Genomic DNA, 22768 nt, shown 5'->3' with positions numbered 1-22768 from the left:
AATTATACTTTGAACAAAGCAAGTCAGTTAGCATGGGTAATTTAAAGTACAAATCATTTGTTGTGAAGCAGTGGTTTAACCTGAATTCAATGTAATGTTGGTAATAGTAAGGCAATACTGACAGCAGCTTACAATTTGGCTTGTCAAGCAGACATGAAATAAACAGAAGCACAACTTTTAGAAACTGTTCTTTTTAAGTGAGAAAATAAGTTGCAGACTATGTATTCAGTACAATGTAATATTCATAGAAGGTGGCAGAAGTGCAGTAAAAGAAAACAATTTCATAAAGCATTGTTTTCTACTTATCAGTCATTGTTGTGTGCATACAAATGTTCTGAGAAGCATAACTTCATAACATTTCTTTCAACTTTTGAAAGAAGCCATAAACTAGCACAGAAGAACTATATCAAGGATACTTGCAGTTGTGATGGTATCACAGTGTATAAGCCAAAGTGATTGGATTGATGACACTACAGTACAACATTGGGGTGCTGCACTCCTGAGAGTGTCATCTTTTGGATGAGAAGTTAAACTGAGGTCCCATCTGCCTGACTTGTTTGTAGCTCAGGTGAATGTAAAAGATCCCATGGTACCTATCAAAAAGAGGAGGGGTTAAAAGCAAGGACCAACAACACAACCCTTAATTGCTTGGACAAAGTTATCTAATCTGTTAGTGAAATATTAAGTGTTCTCCTATGTATATTGCATTTTTAGTTGTTATGGACATTGTATATAGTTTATTTGTTTCTTCTTGTTGCTATATTGTTAAGTTATTGTGTTATAAAATGAATAAAAACATTTTGGAAAAAAAGAGGAGGGATTCTTTATTATATTTACAACTACGACTTACGTACAGTTTTCATCACATATTTACATTATTTGCAATATTTACATTTTTTGCAATATTCATAACAGACTTTTAAATTTACATTCAGATTTACTCCCCCCAACTCCTTTCTCCACAACCAAAATTTTACTTTTTTCAAAATTTCTGATAATAACCACTTTCCATTATATTTCTGCTCATTAGTTTTCTCATTCTATATAATCCAAATTATACAAAATATTTTTGCATCCAGTTTGTGGATGTCTTCTTGTTTTACATTTTTATAATGTCCATATTCAGTCATGCCCATATTAATATATTCAATGTTCTTCAATTATTTTAAATACACTTAATCATATATTTCTTTCCACAGTTCTCCAGTTCACCACCACAGTGTATACAAACTCTTGTCTTTTATTTATATGCCATATTTGCCTGAACTGGATATTTGCCTATTAATACCTTCCACAAAAATCTGTGCATTCTACGTACTTTTTAAATCTGTTCATTCTTTTTTCACTGCTTTGATCTTTAAGTCACTGATTTGTTTCCATGGATAAACATGGTAACATCTTTCCATTATATTTTCATATCACATTCTTTTGTTTTCCTTTATCTTTCTTATATCAATTTTCCATAACAATATTTTTTCTTTATATAATTTTATATCCATACAGTAAACTGTTTTACTTATTTTTAAGCACTCTAACCTTTCCCAAATTGCTTTGTGTTTTTCTTCTACAATTTTCGTTAACACCTTATCTTTGCTATTAAGACTCTGTACATGTTCAAAGAAGAAACATATACAAAAAAAGTATTTCTTATATGATGTTATTTATTGGCAGGTTGACTATATGAAATGTAATCTTTTTCTTAGTAGCTTCTAGAGATATGCTTTTAAGCTGACTAATTAGTTAATTGTTTAAGATTGGGCAGTCTTTTTAAGTGCTTTGATGCTGTTCTTTTTGTATTTGAGTTTGAAGAAGTTACTAGGAAGTCATGAACGCACTTACTCTCCTTTTTTTGTTTTGTTAAAGCTGTTTTAGTTTAAGCCATGATTGGCTCTCTTTGGTCTTTTGAACCCTCCTTCTTTCTCACCTACATAAAGCATACCTCTTTATATAGGATTACGTCCTGACCCCCAAATGAACGTAAAAATGACATTTAATAAATCATTTTCTAATGTTAATGAAATTGTACATACACCAGCTAAATGTGCACTTTTACTTATTATTATGGAATTAGGACATAAATATGCCTTTTTCCTATATGAGAGTCTAAATGTCCTCCAGAAAATACAAGGGCCTCATAGTTTCAATATCATATCTTTCCATTGTTGTTCTCGTACTTGTTAATTTCCAAACTTTATTCCTAAAATTTCTATTACTTTTTCATTAAATGTAATACCTTGTATTTCACTCAAAAATCCCAGTCTAATACTTTTCTCCTTACTAAGAGTCAATCCTAACCTTTTCAGTTCCTTATTAAGTATTCCTATAGCTGTAGTCATCTGTACCTTATTTTTAACTACTAACACCAAATCATCTGTATCTGTAAACATAATTGGAATCATAATCCCCTCTGGTGTCTGATATCTAACTTTCCCTCATGTGAAATTCATCTCCATAACTACTGCATTCATAATGAATGCAAATAGAATGCTACTTGTTGGACATCCCTGTTTAATACCACTATTTAACCTTAAAGTTTTATTCATCCAGCTATTGATTGCCAGTCTTATTTTATTTTCCCTGTACACTGATTTGAAAACATTTATTATTTTATTACTCATGTTATATTCTTCTAGGATTTTCGATAATGCTTTATGTTGAATTTTGTCAAATGTTTTGCTTACAACTCCTATCAATATTTTCAATTCCATGTTCTATTTATTATGTTATCTACCAGTTCTCTTATTAAAATTATGAATTCTTGACTGCCTTTACCTCTAACTCTGAAAATTGATTCAGATAGTAGTTTCCTACTATTCTTTTTTCTATTTTTTCATGAAAATCTTGTAGTCTATATTATTCACTACTAAAAGTCTCAAGTTTCTTATATCCATTTTTCTCCATTTTTCCATGTAAATTTCATTACTCCAAGCATATTTTTTCATCATTAATACCTACCTTAAGCCATTCATTTATTACTTTAAAAATATATATCCTTTCTGCCACCTTTGCATGTTTTTGTACTTTAAGTATTCTATTCCATCAATTCCTGTAGCTGACTCTACATTTAGCCTCTTAAACACATATTCTAATTCTGTTATTGTAATATTTCCTCCATTCTTTTATTGTCTTCTTCACTAAAATTATTCAATCCCAATTTATCTTTTCATATAATATCACTTATCGAAAATGTCTTTATTATATACTCTTCAATTTTCATTATTTCTTCTTGTGTCTTAACTATATCAGCTCTTCTACTTTTTTTAATTCTGAAATCACTCTTGTGTCTTCTTTAACCATTTTACTTAAGTATGACACTGTTTCTTCTTTCTTACCTTGTACAAAGTATCTTTGTTTTAACAATATTTGTTTATTTTTCTTGGTACATATTATACAGCATACTTTCTTTTTCTATGAACTTTTCACTATTACTTGTTATATTTCCAAATATTTGATCGCTCACTTTCTTATATGCATCAAAATCATGCAATCTTTTTAATTTTCACCAAATTAGTACTTTTTAAATATTTTTCTTTCAAACTAATCCACCAGCTCATCCAATTTTATAAAATCCTCTCATATGTATGTGATCATTCTATAATTGTAATATAATGACCTTTGCTTTTTCATTTAATTCTGACTCATTAATTCTTTATACTCTTTTACCTATCTTTATATAATTTATCTTTTCTTGCGTTTCTAGCCATATAGCAGAATGATCAGAAAACCCTGTGATTTTGCACCTTTGACATAATATGCTTAAACTGTCTGAGACTGTAAAATAAACAATTTCAGTTCTTAAATTAATTCTTTTCTACATCCATTTTTTATTTTTCCATAAATACATATTGTTATACTTAACCATATCAAAAATTACTTTAATACCTACTCTCTCTTTTTGTCTATGTCGTAAATCACAAAGTCCCCTATTAAAATTATTTGAATATTTAAACTCACATAATCCATTATTTTTCTAACCATAACTTCGTTTTGTTCCTGTAATGTAAATGCATAAAGTGTGCTCACCCTATAGATTTGCTTCTTATACCTTATGTCTATTATTGTTATTCTTCTAATAAGTACTATTATATAACCCAAAATGTCTAGCCAATCTTTGCATAAAGTGAATATACCAGAACATTTTTCACTGACTAAATTCCATGGTACTTTACCTTTCCTTAATCCATTTACTTGTTCTCTGCCTTCATCCGTTGTTTATTTTAATATCAGTAAGTGCTATAATATCTATATCTAATGTCATACACCATTCTAATACTGCTAGTCTAAGATGAATATTCTTTATGCTATTAACACTGATGGCTACGATTCTCACTTTAGTGTATGGATTTAATTTTTATCCTTTTCTTTTTTTCTTTCTTTCTTGAGGTGCATTTCTGAACTTTTGTTTTCTTTTACCTTTTTACCTATAGAACTATTTTGTTCCTTACTTTTTTCAACTTACTATTTCCTTCATCATTAGAATTACGTGTTACCTCTTCCTCATCTTTTTCCATATCATTTACTACATTTATTTTTTCTCTCACATTCATTGTTACCTCAATTTCATCAGTTTGCTCATTTTGCATTTCACCTACTGTGTCTAAAACAAATTTTTCTTGCGTGAACACTGTACCTTGTGTATATTCTTCTAACTCTGTACAATCCATCCAGGAATGACCTGTCTTTTCACATTTTATACATTTCTGTTCACATTTTTGGCTTTGTGTCCCACTTTTTCACATATAATTGTCCTATCTTGTAATGGATCATATATTTAGCAGTTTTTATTTTAGGCAGCTTTATAGTACTAAGAGGATTTTGACATTTTAAATAAAACAAATATACTGAAGTGTTGAAATATTGGTATTGCACCATGCTGGAAAATCTAAAAAAGAGCATGTAGTGGTACTTAGATGTATGTTTCTATTCATAGGTACATACATGCAAATATATATATGTGTGTGTGTGTGTGTGTGTGTGTGTGTGTGTGTGTGTGTGTGTGTGTGTGTGTGTGTGTGTGTGTGTGTGTCTGTGTACACACACACACACACACACACACATATGTGTGTGCTTGTGTGAGGTGTGTGTTCTATAACTGTATGTGCATTTAAAATACTTATATGGTAAAATGTATTTACTTACATGTTAGGTTGTATAGATGTGCTGCTAACTCATAATTAATGTTTTTACAAATGTGCATAATGTGACTCAGCTCCACTGACCCAGAGGTGAGGGCACATATCTGTCTTGCATGGTCCCATGGTTGGGTTCCTCATAGAATTTAAGGCTACCTAAAGCTTTCCCTTCTGGGAACAAGGCAGGCTAGAGAGAGAGTACATCACTTATACAAATGAGTGGCACATTCATGTTCAAGCCCATTGCATTCCAAACCCTGGCTCATGCTACTGGGCATGAGCCATGGGGTGAAGACTAGAATTTAAAAAAAAACCCTGATAGCTGCCTGACGGCCCTACACAGCTGGCTTTCATACCCAGTGAAGGGAGAATGAATGGGTTATTTTTCTTGGAGGGTGAATGTTTGACAGGTGGCTGGGGACAAAAACTGTCAAAAATGTATATGATATGGAGTCTGCCTCTTCAGGCTTCCACTTTCCCAGTGAACAAAGGCAAAAAGAAAATGCATACATACATACATCACAAAACTACAGTGTTTAACACTGCAAAACATTTTGTGTTTTTAAATCAGCATTTTGTAGTAATAATTTTGTAGTAATAACCATATTTTTTACAGTTTTGTTTTAATTTTAATATGTTATTAAGAAATGAATAATCGTATGCCATCCAAGTAGTTTAATAATAATATTTTATTGCAAATAAAGGGAATCTAAGGGAAAACATGGTGCATTCTTAAACACACAAAATTACTACTTACAAACTATTAAAGGAAAGTTTGAAGAATGAAGGAACAACACAACCGGGTAGCTAAAAATCTTTTAAGGCAAACCTATATAAATGAAGATCACTACTTTAGTAAATATTGAGGACATTACAAAAGTGAAAAGATATAGATATTATTTACATGGCATAAGATCAGAATGTTTATATAATATGTGCTCATATTATAATAAGGTGTTTTTGTATATTCCATCAGCATATCACATTTATTTGTAGATGTTTCCTAATGTGAATGCCTGTTTACAAAATAGTTTTCCTCATTATTGTCCTGTATATGCATTTTATAATTTAAGAGGGAACATAAAGAGATTTTGAACACTGTTTCTCTGATTAAAAACATGGTGAGTGAGTAACTGATGAAAGCTGCTTTCAGCACATATTAGGTGCTGTTCTTTCTCCACTGATTTGAAACCATGGAGTTGGTATATAGAAGGTGGGAAGTGTGGGATCCCCCCATGTATGAGAACCAACACACAAGGATGCAGGTGAGTGTGCCCCCCTGCAAAAAAAAGCTTGATAAGTTGTTCACTGAAAGTAGCTTTCAGTCATTTTTTTTCTCAACTTGTTTTCTGTCCGATAAAAACTGTTTGATGGTTAGTCATGAATACATTTACTGCTACTAACTGCGAAATTAATGTGCAAGTCTAGTGCCAACAAGAAGCACATGTCACTACATGTTCTGTGTCAGATGTTACAATGTATGTCATATGTCTAGTGCCAACAAGAAGCAATCGTCACTACATGATCTGTGTCAAATGTTACAGAGTGTGTTCATGTCTACTGCCAACAAGAAGCACTCATTATTACATGATCTGTGTCAGATTTTACAAAGTATGTTCATATCTAGTGTCAACAAGAAACAAGCATCACTCTATGATCTGTGTCAGATGTTACAGAACATGTTCATGTCTACTGCCAACAAGAAGCACACATCACTACATAATCTCTGTCAGATGTTACAGAGCATATTCATGTCTATATCCAACAAGAAGCACGCATCACTACATGATTTGTGTTAGATGCTACACAGTCTATTCATGTCTAGTGCCAACAAGAAGCACTTGTCACTACTTGATCTGTGTCAGATGTTACAGTGTATGGTCATGTCTAATGTCAACAAGAAGCATGCATCGTTACATGATCTGGTTCCGATCTTATAAAGAATGTTCATGTCTACTGCCAACAAGAAGTGATTGTCACTACATGATTTGTGTCAGATGTTACAGAGTATGTTCATGTCTAATGCCAACAAGAAGCATATGTAACTACATAATCTGTGTCAGATGTTACAAAGTATGTTCATGTCTACTGCCTACAAGAAGCACTTGTCACTGTATGCTCTATTTCAAATGTTACAGAGTGTGTTAATTTCTACTGCTAAAAATAAGCACACATCACTACATGATATGTGTCAGATGTTACAGTGTATGTTCATCTCTAGTGCCAACAAGAAGCACGCACCACTACGTGATCTATGTCAGATGTTACAGTGTATGTCTATCTCTACTGCAAACAAGAAGCATGCATCACTACATGATCTGTGTCAAATGCTACAGACTATGTTCATGTCTATTGCCAATAAGAAGCATGTATCACTACATGATCTGTGTCAGATGTTACAGTGTATGTCCATCTCTAGTGCCAACAAGAAGCACACACCACTACGTGATCTGTGTCAGATGTACACGGTATGTCCATCTCTAGTGCCAACATGAAGCATGTGTCACTGTATGATTTGTGTTAGATGTTACATGGTGTGTTCCTTTCTAGTGCCAACAAGAAGCATGCATCACTACACAAGCTGTGTCAGATGTTACAAAGTATGTTCACATCTACTGCCTACATGAAGCACTTGTCACTACATGATCTGTGTCACATTATAGAGAATGTTCATGTCTATTGCAAACAATAAGCATGTGTCAATACATGATCTGTGTCAGATGTTACAAAGTATGTTCATGGTTAGTGTCAACAAAAACCACATATCACTACATGTTCTGTGTCAAATATTAGAGAGTATGTTCCTGTTTAGTGCCGACAAGAAGCACTTGCCACTACATGATCTGTATCAGATGTTAGAGAGTATGTTTGCATTTAGTGCCAACAAGAAGCACGTATCACTACATAATCTATGTCAGATGTTACAGTGTATGTTCATGTCTAGTGCCAACAATAAGCACACGTCACTACATGATCTGTGTCAGATGTTAGTGTATGTCCATCTCTAGTGCCAACAAGCAACATTTGTTACTACATGATCTGTGTCAGATGTTACAAGGTATGTTCACTTCTGCAGCCAAGAAGAAGCATGTGTCACTAGATGATCTGTGTTAGGTGTTACAAAGTATGCTCATGTCTAGTGCCAACAAGATGCACGTGTCAGTACATGATCTGTGTCAGATGTTACAGAGTGTGCTTATGTCTAGTTCCAACAAGAAGCAATCATCACTACATGATCTGTCATATGTTACAGAGTACGCTTATGTCTAGCTCCAACAAAAAGCAATCGTCACTACATGATCTGTTTCAGATGTTACAGAGTACACTTAATCAACTTCCAACAAGAAGCACTCATCACTACCTGATCCATGTCAGTAGTTACAGACTATGTCAATGTCATGTGCCAACAAGAAGCGAACATCACTACATGATGTGTGACAGATGTTGCAAAGTATGTTCATGTCTGGTGCCAACAAGAAGCACTTGTCACTACATGATCTGTGTCAGATGTTACAGAGTATGTTCACGTCTACTGCCAACAAGAAGTATTCACCATTAAATAATCTATGTCAGATGTTGCAGAGTCTGTGCCGACATTCAGCTGCGTATTATTAGTTGTTTTGGACAGTGTAGTTATCTTGAACTGTTTTGAAAGCTACAGTAAAAGGTCATCAAAGGTTATGTTTTCAAAGCACTCTTGAAATATTTTTTGGAAATAATATACCTAACCAATGATCTGGCAACTCAACGGTCAAATACATTTTGTCATTAGTAGCTCTTTGAAATCAATAATTGTAACATTTCTCTATATGGTTAGTAACTTAGCATTTTGCAGACAGAAATAAAAGTATGACTTTTATTGACAAGGACTATACACAAAGGTATGAATGCAACATTAAGCACATAGCATTACTGTAGTAACTTTATAAAGATCAGTGAGAATGGTATTTATTTATTTACTGACATTTGATTACTGGGAAAGTCTGAATGGGTAAGACCCCATTTTCTGAGGATACCCTGGGAGAAAAGCTCCAAAGTATCACAAAACATTTTAAGAATAATAATTTACAGTGTTTAAAAATAATACAAAAACTAGTACAGTTTAAATAATTATGCCAAATTAGACATACTATGAAAACATTGGTTAAGAACAGATGCAAGTTATATGGCAATGATTTAAAAGAGACATTTTAGCCAGTTTATAGAGAAATTAAAGGTAAGTTAGTATAACGCGAACAGGAATTTTAATACAAAGTGAGAGAAAAAGCAGGCTTATGGTATATTTAGAGAGAAAGCCAGGGTAGAGAAATTGATAGAAATAAGGAAGTGAGTAAAGAAGGGAGAGTAGGAAGATGTAACGTATGAACAGGTATTTGTTCACATTTAGGGATATTGTTTATCCTGGTGTTGAGCAACAATAGAGCCAGCTTTTGTCTAGGAAGTATTTCAGAATGATTTTGAAGGATAGGAGGAAGGGTATTGACCTGATGGATACAGATAAGGGGAGCTCCAGGCCTTAGCAACATGTACCATGTTGGTTTCTTTTCAAGTAAAGAAAATACCCAGCAGATTTGATAGGTTTATAGACAGACAGGAGTTTGTTTTCATTTGATCATAATGGGAGCACAGTTGTGTAGAATATTATTTAGTGTTAGATAGGCAGATGGATTCTGGATAGTTTTATAGGTGGTAAGAAGGTGTGTATATGTAAGTTGATGGGCTAGTTCTAATCAATTTAGGCTTTTTAATGGTATACAGTACTGGGTTCTGAATAGGTATTTGCTGCAAATTTAGAAACTTTGTTTCAGCATTGCTTAAGTTTGATTTTTGTGATGCCTGAAGGTTAGTACAGATGGGAACGCCATAAGGAAGTATGGGGAGGAGATAAGTAGTGGCAAGTGTAGCTTTAGTTGCATCACTGACAAAGTTTTTGGCTCTATAAAGCCTCCATAGTTTTTGAATTTTTCTCATGAAATTTTGTCAGGTCAAATTTAAGATTATCATCCGCTATTATCCCTAACAATTTTCTAAGAGAAGTGATTTCAATGGTTGTATTATCAAGAGACAGGACTTTAAATTTTGTTTTTTTATGTGAGAGGGATTTGGGGAAAAAGTAGTAGTCTTTTTTTTTTTTTTTTAAGGCTGAGCTTGAGCCGTGAGTTAAAAAGCCATGTTTCAGTGGCTGATAAAGCTTCCTGAGTAATTTTTTTGAGGTGTGCCATGTTATCAGATGTGTAAATGAGTGTGTTGTCATCTGCATACTGTATTAGGGAGGCCTGTTGTGTGAATGTGTGGAGTGTGTTGGTGAGAATGTTAAAGAGGAGGGACCAAGGATAGAGCCTTGTGGTACACCGGGCATGACTGTGAGTAGTGGAGAGAGGACAGAGTACCATTTTACTGACTGATACCTATTGGATAGTATCATTCCAACCATAAAAGGGTGGGTTGAGAGAGACCTAATGAGGACATCTGAAGTAGAAGTTTGCTGTGACAAACTGTGTCAAAGGCTATAGACAAGAGGAGACTAGTTTGCCATTATGTCTAGCTTTATTGACAGTATCTATATAGGTTAGAAGTGCAGTATTAGTACTTTGGGAAGGATGGAAGCCATGTTATTTGGAGGATAGGAGTTCTAACTGCAGAAGATAGTTTAACAATTGTTTTTGAACACATTGTTCAAGTATTTTGGAGAGGGAGGGAATAAGATTGCTGTAGGTCTAAAGTTAGTAATGTCTGTTGAATTTCCTTCTCTGTGCTGAGGGATAATGTGTGACTTTTTCCAGAGAGAGGGAACATGGGATTCCTGAACTGACTTATTTACAAAGACTTACATAGGGTAGGTAATGATATCAGTTGTTATTTTAAGGTACTCGCTTGGAAGGTCCTCAGCTGAAGTAGAGCATGGTCTGAGTTTGTTTAAGCGTAGTTTAATATAGGAAGTGGGTACAGGTTTGAAGGTGAAAGTAGATGTGGTGACATGTGGCTGCTGGGCAGGGTTAGGATTAGATATTGTAGAATCCTTGGTTAGAGATGCTATACTATCAGTAAAGTAAGAGTTGAATTGTATTGCAGTTTTTAGTGATGAGTTATTGGGAGAGGAGTTAGGCTTGAATTTATGGCCAGGATGCAAGATTTCTCTAACGGCTGTCCAACATTTTTAGGGTTGTGTTTACTATTATTCTGAAAGTTATTATAGTATATTTTTTCTCTTCATCAATTCACTTCATGATATGATTGTGAAGCATTCTGACGTTTTCAAGATACTGTGGTGTTTATATTTTTGTCATTCTTTTCATACGTTTCCCCTGTCCTGCATTAACGTTCTAGTGTTTTTGGATAGCAAAACTGCATTATTTGTTTTTAGTCTCTTCCTTCTAGGAGGTGCAAGGCTAGTTGGGATATTCAGAAAAGTTGCACTGAATTAATTTACAGCATCATCTAAGGGAAGCATTTTTAGGAAGTTCAAGTAATCGATGATAGGGTAGTAATGAACATTTCTGTGTTAAACTTGGAAAGGGTGTGTGCTGTTTTATAAACATGCTGTTTAAGTAGATGTGTGAGATATCTGGATTGTATAGATTGGGAGATGATCACTGAGACAGCCAGACATTGAACCCGTGCTGGTGTATTTATTATGGTCTGATACTAGGATCCACTCTAATATGCAATATGATGTCTTGCTATAATGTGTGAGGCTATTAATTAGTTGTGTGAAACTAAATTTGTTCATGCTAGATGGTATAAAGTAGTATAATAAAAATTCATACCAGTAACATTGGGACATTTACTTGAATGTTTGAATATTTTGCATTTGCATGTTTAATAAATGTTAATTGCTAGATGTGCCTGTATCACAGGATGAAGGGCCATGGCATTATACTACTCCATGTGTCTCAGCAGTGACATTTGTAGATTCTTAGGGCTCCTGCTGGTACTGGGAATGTCAGCATCATGTAAAAGCTGTAGTAGCAAGTATAACCACTGAATATCTTTCATTGAATGCATTTTGTTATATTAAACTCTGAAATGCATGAATAGAAATGATTCAAGGACTATGGTGAAACATGCAGCACATTAAGCACGGGGGTTATAATGGTCTTTTATCACTGGTGTCCAACTAATGTCTCTCTTCATATTTGCTAAGTAACAGTCATTGTTTATTTGCATGCAAGGCATACATCCTACATTACATGTCTTGCTTAATCTATGAATGAGATATACAAGTTTGCACATCTAGATGGTAAGTGAACTAAAAGCTTAGTCTACTGTATAATACCACAAAATGTGGACTGATTCTCTTACACAATAAGAAAAAGGAATTCTATAATAAAACAGGAGTATCAACTGCACTCCAATGCCCGATTATTTTTCTTACAGTCTGTGAACATGCTGAATTGATAGACATAATGCTACAAGACAAAGAATCATTCATGTGAACCTGATGACAATGTATTGAAAAGAGAAGGAAAAGAAATGTGTTTATTGTCATGTAGCATTACAGTCTGGAAGTTGGTATCTGCTTTTTTTTTTTTTTTTGTACTGCCTCAAACCATGCCTGCTCAAATAACACTTGTGTCAAAAAGTTGAGTATTGAGCCTGCAATTACAGGAAATTATACTTTGAGCATAGCACGTCAGATAACATGGGTAATTTAAAGTACAAATCATTTGTTATGAAGCAGTGGTTTAACCTGAATTCAATGTAATGTTGGTAATAGTAAGCAATACTGACAAGCAGCTTACAATTTGGCTTGTCAAGCAGACATGGAATAAACAGAAGCACAACTTTTAGAAACTGTTCTTTTTAAGTGAGAAAATAAGTTGCAGACTATGTATTTAGTACAATGTAATATTCATAGAAGGTGGCAGAAGTGCAGTAAAAGAAAACAATAATTTCATAAAGCATTGTTTTCTGCTTACCAGTCATTGTTGTGTACATACAAATGTTCTGAGAAGCATAACGTCATAACATTTTTTTCAACTTTTGAAAGAAGTCATAAACTAGCACAGAAGAACTATATCAAGGATGCTTACAGTTGTGATGGTATCATAGTGTATAAGCCAAAGTGATTGGATCGATGACACTACAGTACAACATTGGGGTGCTGCACTCCTGAGTGTGTCATCTATTGGATGAGAAGTTAAACTGAGGTCTCATCTGTCTGACTTGTTTGTAGCTCAGGTGAATGTAAAAGATCCCATGGTACCTATCAAAAAGAGGAGGGGTTAAAAGCAAGGACCAACAACACAACCCATCATTTAATTGCTTGGACAAAATTATCTAATCTGCTAGTGAAATATTAAGTGTTCTCTTATGTATATTGCTTTTTTAGTTGTTATGGGCATTGTATATAGTTTAATTGTTTCTTCTTCTTGTTATATTATTAAGTTATTGTGTTATAAACTGAATAAAAACATTTTGGAAAAAAAAGAGGAGGGGTTCATTATTATTTTTACAAACATGTCTTATGTACAGTTTTCATCACATATCTACATTATTGACAATATTCATAACATACTTTTACATTTACATTCGAATTTAACCCCACAACTCCTTTCTATACAACCAAAATTTTACCTTTTTTCAAAATTTCTGATAATAACCACTTTCCATTATATTTCAACTCATTAATTTTCTCATTCCATATAATCCAAATTATACAAAATATTTTTGCATCCAGTTTGTTTATGTCTTCTTGTTTTACATTTTTATAATGTCCATATTCAGTCACGTCCATATTTATATATTCAATGTTCTTCAATAATTTTAAATGCCCTTAATCATATATTTCTTTCCACAGTTCAAAAGTCCTTTTACATTTTATGAAGACATATTCAGCTGTTTCCAATTCACCACAGTGTATACAAACTCTGTCTTTTATTGTTTTATATGGCATATTTGCCTTAACTGGTAATTTATCTATTAATAACTTCCACAAAAATCTGTACATTCTACATACTTTTTAAATCTATTCATTCTTTTTTCACTGCTTTGATCTTTAAATCACTTATTTCCATGGATAAACATAGTAACATTTTTCCATTATATTTGCATACCACATTCTTATGTTTGCCTCTGTCTTCCCTATATCAATTTTCTATAACAATATTTTTTATATAATTTTATATCCATACAGTAAACTGTTTACGTCTTTCTAAATACTCTAACCTTTCCCAAATTGCTTTCTGTTTTTCTTCTATAATTTTCATTAACAGCTTATCTTTATCTTTGCTGTTTATTAAGACTCTGTACATGTTCAAAGAAAAAAACATATACAATAAAGTGTATCAAACCGAACCCTCCCTATTTCTCACCTACATAAAGCGTACCTCTTTTCACAGAATTAAGTCTTGACCCCCAAATGAATGTAAAAATGACATTTAATAAATCCTTTTCTAATGTTACTGGAATTGTACATACACCAGCTAAATGTGCAATTTTACCCATTATTAAGGAATTACATAAATATGCCTTTTTCCTATATGAGAGTCAAAATGTCCTCCAGAAAATACAAAGGCCTCATAGTTTTATTATCATATATTTCCATTTTGTTGTTCTCGTACTTGTTCATTTCCAAACGTTATTCCTAAAATTTATATTACTTTTTCATTAAATGTAATACCTTGTATTTCTTCTCCAAAAAATGGTCCATTACTTTTCTCTTCACAAAGAGTCAGTCCTAACTTTTTCAGTTTCTTATTAAGTACTCCTATAGCTGTAGTCAACTGTACCTTATTTTAATACCAAATCATCTGCATCTGTAAACATAATTGAAATCATAACCCCCTCTGATGTCTGATATCTAACTTTCCCTCATGTGAAATTCATTTCCATAACTACCACATTTCTAATTAATGCAAATAGAATGCTACTTGTTGGACATCCCTGTTTAATACCACTACTTAACCTTAAAGTTTTACTCATCCAGCCATTGATTGCCAGTCTTATTTTATTTTCCCTGTACACTGATTTGAAAACATTTATTATTGTATTACTCATGTTATATTCTTCTAGGATTTTTCAAAATGCTTTATGTTGAATTTTGTCAAATGCTTTGTTTACATCTCCTATCAATAGTTTCAATTCCATTTTTTATTTATTATGTCGTCTATTACTTCTCTTATTAAGATTAGTAATTCTTGGCTACCTTTACCTCAGACTCTGAAAATCAATTCCGATAGTAGTTTGCTACTTTTCTTTGCTATTCTTTTTTCTATTTTTTCATGAAAATCTTGTAGTCTATATTATTCACTACTAAAAGTCTCAAGTTTCTTATATCCATTTTTCTCCATTTTTCCATATAAATTTAATTATTCTAAGCATACTTTTTCATCATTAATACTGTCCTCAAACCATGCATTCATTACTTTTAAAAATATCCTTTCTACCATCTTTGCATGTTTTTGTATATTAAGTGTTCAATTCCATTTATTCCCGTAGCTGACTCTACATTTAGACTCTTAAGCACATTTTCTAATTCTATTATTGTAATCTTTTCCTCCATTCTTTTATTGTCTTCTTTAGTAAACTTATTCAATCCCCATTTATCTTTTAATATAATAGCACTTATCGAAAATGTCTTTATTATATATTCTTCAATTGTTTTCGTAATTTCTTCTTGTGTCTTAACTATATCACCTCTTCTACTTTTTTAATTCTCAAATCACTCGTGTCTTCTTTAACCATTTTACTTAAGTATGGCACTATTTCTTCTTTCTTACCTTGTAAAAAAGTATCTTTGTTTAAACAATCTTTGTTTATTTTTACTAATATTAACATAATACAGATAATTTTAGTGCTTGCACAGTGACCGGAACCTGCATTTATTTTGATGAAGTGTTCGTTTTTCATGCCATGTTTATAATAATGAAAGTGGAATTTTCTACTTGTTAATGTGCCTCCACTCTGCTATCATTCTTGGGTTTCCCTGTTCTTTCACCTTCCTCACCATCCTTGACTTCTTTCTCATCTCTGCCTCCTCATCCTACTCCTCTCTGCAGTATACCCTCCTTGCTTTTCTTTTCCTGAACTACCCTCCTCTTACCTCTCTAAGTGTCTAATTCTGTTCTCTCTCTTTCTTTACAGCCATACTCCTCAGGTGCCCTCTCTGCTAATTAACAGCAAGGAAGTTCTCCCTCCATTTCCACAAGGATGCCCTGAACTGCCCATTCTCTGTTATCCTGAGAGCTACCTGCCATCTGGAAACCAATAAGGAAACCTCTATGTAGGTAGCCTAAACAAACTCTTGAACTGTCACTGTTACATTTGTTTCCCTGCAAACTCAACCTCTCACATGTGTGCTTGCAGCCTTCTGCAGCCATTTATCTCTCGCTCCCCACCTGTAAAGCTCCTTGTATCCTAAAGTGTATATTCTGATTCAGTGACTAGCTATTACCCCTTTCTGTTACTAGATGTCAGCACTCTCTAAATAAAATATTTAACTAATCCTATTTTGTATTATTGTATCACAAGAGCTAGAGATCTAATTCTGATGTTCCCCAATAGTCCCTCATTGAACCTTGATATTTGGGGCTTAACAATACCTCAAGCACGACACTTACCCGATGACTGCAGGACCAGCCATAGTCCATAGCCTCTCTCTCTCTCTGATTGTTTTCTCACAGGATTCTCCTCTTCTTGGCTCTACCCACTCCGTTCGCCCTATGGGCTCACTCCACTCCCCTACCCCCAATCCCCTGCCACCCCCACTACTCCTACATTTATTCCAACCATAATTCTCCTCCCTTCCTCCACCCCTCCAATCACTCGCCTCCTCACATTACCCCTCCCCTTTTCCTCTCCACCCATCAATTCTAAGCCACTCCCCTCCACCTACAGTCTGAATTCTAATCTACATCTCTTACTTCAACCACTCTCTAATACCCTACCTACATTATACCTCCCATACTATACCATCTAACAAACTAATACCAGCTCACTATGCATTCTGCACAATACAAACTCTTCTTATCCCCTCTATCACTATGTTACTTCTAATCCCACTATACCATACTGCCTCCTATCCCTCCACTCCTCTCCCCCCATCCTTTTTGTCCCACTTCACCACTCCCAACCCCCATCCCACCCTCACAATACCACACTTCCACACTATATCGTCATCATTGGTGCAGCCCAACCCACTCTACTACTTTAAACTAAAAAAATCTTACCCACCTCAACAAAACATAACTTCCCTAAACCTCTGTCAAACTCTCCCTGACATTTAAAGGGTAAATGAAATATCCTACTACCGCCTTTCTTTAACTGCCTATTCCTAGCAGGTGATATACACCCAAACCCTGGACCTAGTACTACTACTACTAACTCCATCCCCCTAATCACTAGCAGTACCACCAGCCTCAAAAGCCTGAAAATAATCACTCTCAATGCCCAGAGTCTAAGAAATAAAGCAACTCTCTTTCATGCCTGGCTAAACCAGAACCTACCTGACATTGTAGCCATCTCTGAGACTTGGCTAAAACCATACATCTCTGACTCAGAAATCCTACCTCCTGGGTTCCAAGCCCTTAGGTATGACCATTTGAATAGAAAGGGTGGAGGGGTAGCCTTAATATTCTCTAATCTACTCTCCATTATTCAATACCCAAATCCCATTCCTCTGTTCAACAATGCATAACTAGTAATAGGTTTACTAAAAGTGAATAATCATAAAAGCATCTGCATCATATCCCTTTATATTCCCCCAGGCAACAACACCACAACTCTAGAAGAAATCCTCCAATGGGCCTCAACTAATATTAACCTAGAGACCTATATATTAGGTGATACTAACATAGATTGGAACAAAATTAACAACCAGAATCCAGCCATATCTGTCAATCTATTCAACTTTACCCAATTTACAAACTCCATTACTAGACCTAACAAAATCAATCCCCCAGGATTAACTCTGGACTGGATCCTAGTTACCCACCCAAATAACATCTTACACTCATGCATCCTTCCAGACTCTGTTAGTGACCACCTGCCTGCTTTTATCTACTGAGCAACCCACTCTTCACCTCACCCGCACCAATACATACATGCACATAACCTTACAAACTTAAACCTCGTAACTTTCTCTAACACTCAAACAAACAAACTGGAACAAAGAATCAAAAGAACCAAAGGCTTATCAGATTTACTTGGAACAAACGATTTATTGAGTTAGCGCTTTCGGAAACAAACTGTGTTTTTCCTTCTTCAGACAAGATACAACCATTTTGCAAAGCTTATAAATAACTAACACATACAATGCCAATTACCTGATTAGTAGAACTAATTAAATAGTTTTAAAGTGACAGATGCAATTCAGTAGATTTTAAACAAGCCAAAGGAATAAACCTTTGGCAAATACACTTAGGTCACAGAATCCTAACTATCAATTCAACCAACATATAAAAATAATAATGCTGTATGTAAATATTAAAAAACACTTAATAAAATTGTTGTTAGACAAATCCATTAAAAAAATACTTATTAGACCATTAAAAACAAATCTTCCATGGCACTAATACTTTAACTAAACTGAAGGCTCACATATGAAGTCAGTAAAACTATTATCTGTTTAAAGCCAACTTCTTTAAAAAACATTTTATAGAGACCATTTCATTTAAACCTGGGGGTAAATAAGCAGCAGTAGAAATTTGCCATTTAAGTTCATCAATTTCTAAATTAATCTGCCAAGGCCCTCCTCTAATGTCTGTATTAATTTGTTTTAACACGGAGAACTTAAAAGCGTGGTCAGGAAAATCTGCGATGTGCCTAGCCAAAGCATTGTTTGTATCCCTTTTATTAACAGCATAAATGTGCTCATAAATGCGTGTTCTAAGCTTTCTTTCGGTCTTCCCGATATAGAAAGCTTTACAGGCCTGGCACTTGGCACAATAGACCACTCCCTTAGATTTGCACGAAAATCTACCATTAGATTTATATACCCTCTCTCTTATTTCAAAATGTTGATTCGTGTTAAGGTACCTACACTGTTGACACCTCCCGCATTTAACCATACCTTTACTAGTATTGGGGTGTGAATTAATGGAATATTGCAGCAACTGTTTCAAGTTCTGCCCCCTTCTAAAGGTAATCTTAGGTTTATTGCCAAAAAGTTTAAATAGGGAGGGGTCCTCCATAATGAGGGCCCAGCTCTTATAAAGAGTTTGTCTAATGAAAGAGTGGTTAAGGTTGTAGGTAACAACAAAACTTATGTGGTGGCAGTCTTTGGTGTTGCATAAAGAAATATCCCTCTGATGAGTGGGAGAGAAATCCTCAGCCAAAGCTTGAGTTGTACCTAAAAGGGGTGTAAAATAGCCAATCTGCCTTTTAGTGATGACCTCGGTGGAAATACCAGAAACCAGGCTCAGGGGGTATCCTCTCTTGAGAAACATACGTTCAAGTTTAGAGCATTCATCCGTGAAATCTCCCTCATCGGAGATCATTCGGGCTGCCCTGACTAACTGCCCCTTAACTACTGCTCTCTTTTGGTGGTAGGGGTGGCAGCTAGAAAAATGAAGGAAACAGTTGGAATACGTGGGCTTCCTATAGATGGTACTTTTAAATCTTTTCCACCCACATCCTTATGCAAACTAATGTCAAGAAAATGAATACATTCATTTTGTAAGTTGAATGTAAACTCCAAAAAATTAGTTGAAGCTGAAATCAATTCAATAAATTCTTGAACACCTTCAGTCGCCCTTTCCACAAAATGAACGTATCATCTTGGTACCTTGTGTACCATGCTATGTTTTCTTTAAACACAGCCATTTTAAAAAGGAAGGTGGTCTCCCAATGAGCCATTATGCAGTTGGCAAAACTGCCACCACAGGGGGATCCCATCGCCACCCCTGATTTTTGCAAGAAGATCTCACCCTCAAGCCACATAAAGTTGTTACTCAACACTAAATCTAACAAGGAGGTAACAACATAAATGGTATTATTGTCACATTTCCTTGCAGACATGAAATCCCTAATCCACTCAATCCCCAAATCTTGGGGAATCACTGTGTAGAGTTCCTTTACATCTACTGTCAACATTTTGTAATCTTCCTTAAAAGGGATGGTCACAAGATGGGTTAAAAAACTCCAAGAGTCCTTACATATTTGGAGCTCGCTCTCAACAAGGGGCCTTAGGATGCTATCCACATACTTGGCACAACCATAGGAAATGGACCCACGTCCGTCAACAATAGGTCTAAAAGGGGGGGGGTCAATAATCCGCTTGTGGATTTTAGGAATGCCAAATAGGGATGCCATTCTGGGGGCTGGCATAGTCAGAAAATCAAACAACTCCAAATCAATAGCCTTTTCAATAAAAAGCTCATCTAAAGCAGCCCTAAACTTAGCGTAAGCCACATTAACCTCACTAAGACAGACTTGTTGGTAAGGCGAATTTTTGAGATATTCAGTCATACATTCCATATATGTACTGTGATTCATACAAACTAGGCCCCCTCCCTTATCCGGTTTCATAATCCTGATTTTGCAATCAATCAACAGTTTAATAAAATCGCGCTCATTTTGAGTAATGTTATAACAGTGTTTCATAGTTCTTAAACTTGAATCAGCACAAGCCCTAAAATCCAACTCACACGTTTTCTCAAAAGCCAAAATATTAGGGTGCAGAGGTGGGTTAAAGGTGCTTGAAACACGCAAAAACTTGGCAAGGGAGGGGGACGGACCCAAAACAGCATTGAGGTTCATTTTGCGTACAAAAAGTTTCAAATCCACAATGGAATTTACTAAGTTCATCCCTGAATCTGGGACGAAGGATAAACCCAAGGCAAAAGAATCAATAATGTCTTGTGGAAAAGTCAGGTCAGAATAATTGTAAATAAAAAAGTCGCCAGCGGAGTTAGCCAGCACTTGGGGTTCCAAAAACCCCTCTACTACTACCTCCTGCGCTGGTTCCTTCGTTTGCATGTGTGTCCTTGTTGGTTGGACACTCTTGGATTGTTCTGCCCATTGCCCTGGTGTAAGTGAAAACCCTGTTGCATGGAGGTCGAGGGCTGGTTGGACTGAGCACAATTGTCTGTGTTTCTATTTAGGTTCCTGTTAACAGCAGCTCGAGTGTTAGCAGCAGGGAAGGTATTAGAATTATTTGCATTGTTCCTGATTCTTTCACTTCATCTGGGCACATTTTCCTCATTGAAACTGTCCAGCTCTTGATCCCCATTCTCACCCGGTGTGTCCTGATCAACATTGTGTGTACTCAGAAAGTTGTTAACCAAAACAGGTGGGGGTGGGGGATAGGCAGTCCCAGAAGAATACTGCTGAGTGTCTCTTAAAATTTTATTTTTCTTGGCAGAAGCCAGCTTGATAATAGTAGCATCAATACTGTTGAAAATCCTCATATATTCATACTTGTAGCGAGGAAAATCAACATTAGATGTGATGTCAAACTCCATTTGTTCTAATTCAGCTCTAAAACTAGCCACCTGAACTTGGTACTGCTTAACCATTCATTTACTAAAATCAAAACCTTGTTTATTAAACAGCTCAATGAGTTCCAAATGGAATTCAGACTGGTTTACCAGCCCAACAGGATAACGCCATTGTCTAAGCCTCTTCGGAATAATTTCTTTCTTAAGGCATTCTTCTAAATAGGAAATTTCTAGCTGCAGCTTTCTGCAGCGAAAAAGTTTGTAGTCAAATGCATTAATAGTGTTAGAAAGATTAGAGGGCGTGTTATCTGAAAAAACAGTGGCGTTCGTTGAAACGGTATTACCAAAAAAGTTTTCTTTACCCGACATTTAAAGGGTAAACAAAATATCCTACTACCTCCTTTCTTTAACTGCCTATTCCTAGCAGGTGATATACACCCAGACCCTGGACCTAGTACTACTACTACTAACTCCATCCCCCTAATCACTAGCAGTACCACCGTCCTCAAAAGCCTGAAAATAATCACTCTCAATGCCCAGAGTCTAAGAAATAAAGCAACTCTCTTTCATGCCTGGCTAAACCAGAACCTACCTGACATTGTAGCCATCTCTGAGACTTGGCTAAAACCATACATCTCTGACTCAGAAATCCTACCTCCTGGGTTCCAAGCCCTTAGGTATGACCATTTGAATAGAAAGGGTGGAGGGGTAGCCTTAATATTCTCTAATCTACTCTCCATTATTCAATACCCAAATCCCATTCCTCTGTTCAACAATGCATAACTAGTAATAGGTTTACTAAAAGTGAATAATCATAAAAGCATCTGCATCATATCCCTTTATATTCCCCCAGGCAACAACACCACAACTCTAGAAGAAATCCTCCAATGGGCCTCAACTAATATTAACCTAGAGACCTATATATTAGGTGATGCTAACATAGATTGGAACAAAATTAACAACCAGAATCCAGCCATATCTGTCAATCTATTCAACTTTACCCAATTTACAAACTCCATTACTAGACCTAACAAAATCAATCCCCCAGGATTAACTCTGGACTGGATCCTAGTTACCCACCCAAATAACATCTTACACTCATGCATCCTTCCAGACTCTGTTAGTGACCACCTGCCTGCTTTTATCTACTGAGCAACCCACTCTTCACCTCACCGCACCATACATACATGCACATAACCTTACAAACTTAAACCTCGTAACTTTCTCTAACACTCAAACAAACAAACTGGAACAAAG

This window comes from Protopterus annectens, chromosome 3.part0 (assembly GCF_019279795.1).
Source record: "Protopterus annectens isolate FY-2018-M chromosome 3.part0, PAN1.0, whole genome shotgun sequence".
Classification (NCBI taxonomy): Eukaryota; Metazoa; Chordata; order Ceratodontiformes; family Protopteridae; genus Protopterus; species Protopterus annectens.
The sequence above is the reverse complement of the archived record's forward strand: the minus strand, read 5'-3'. Positions refer to the sequence as shown.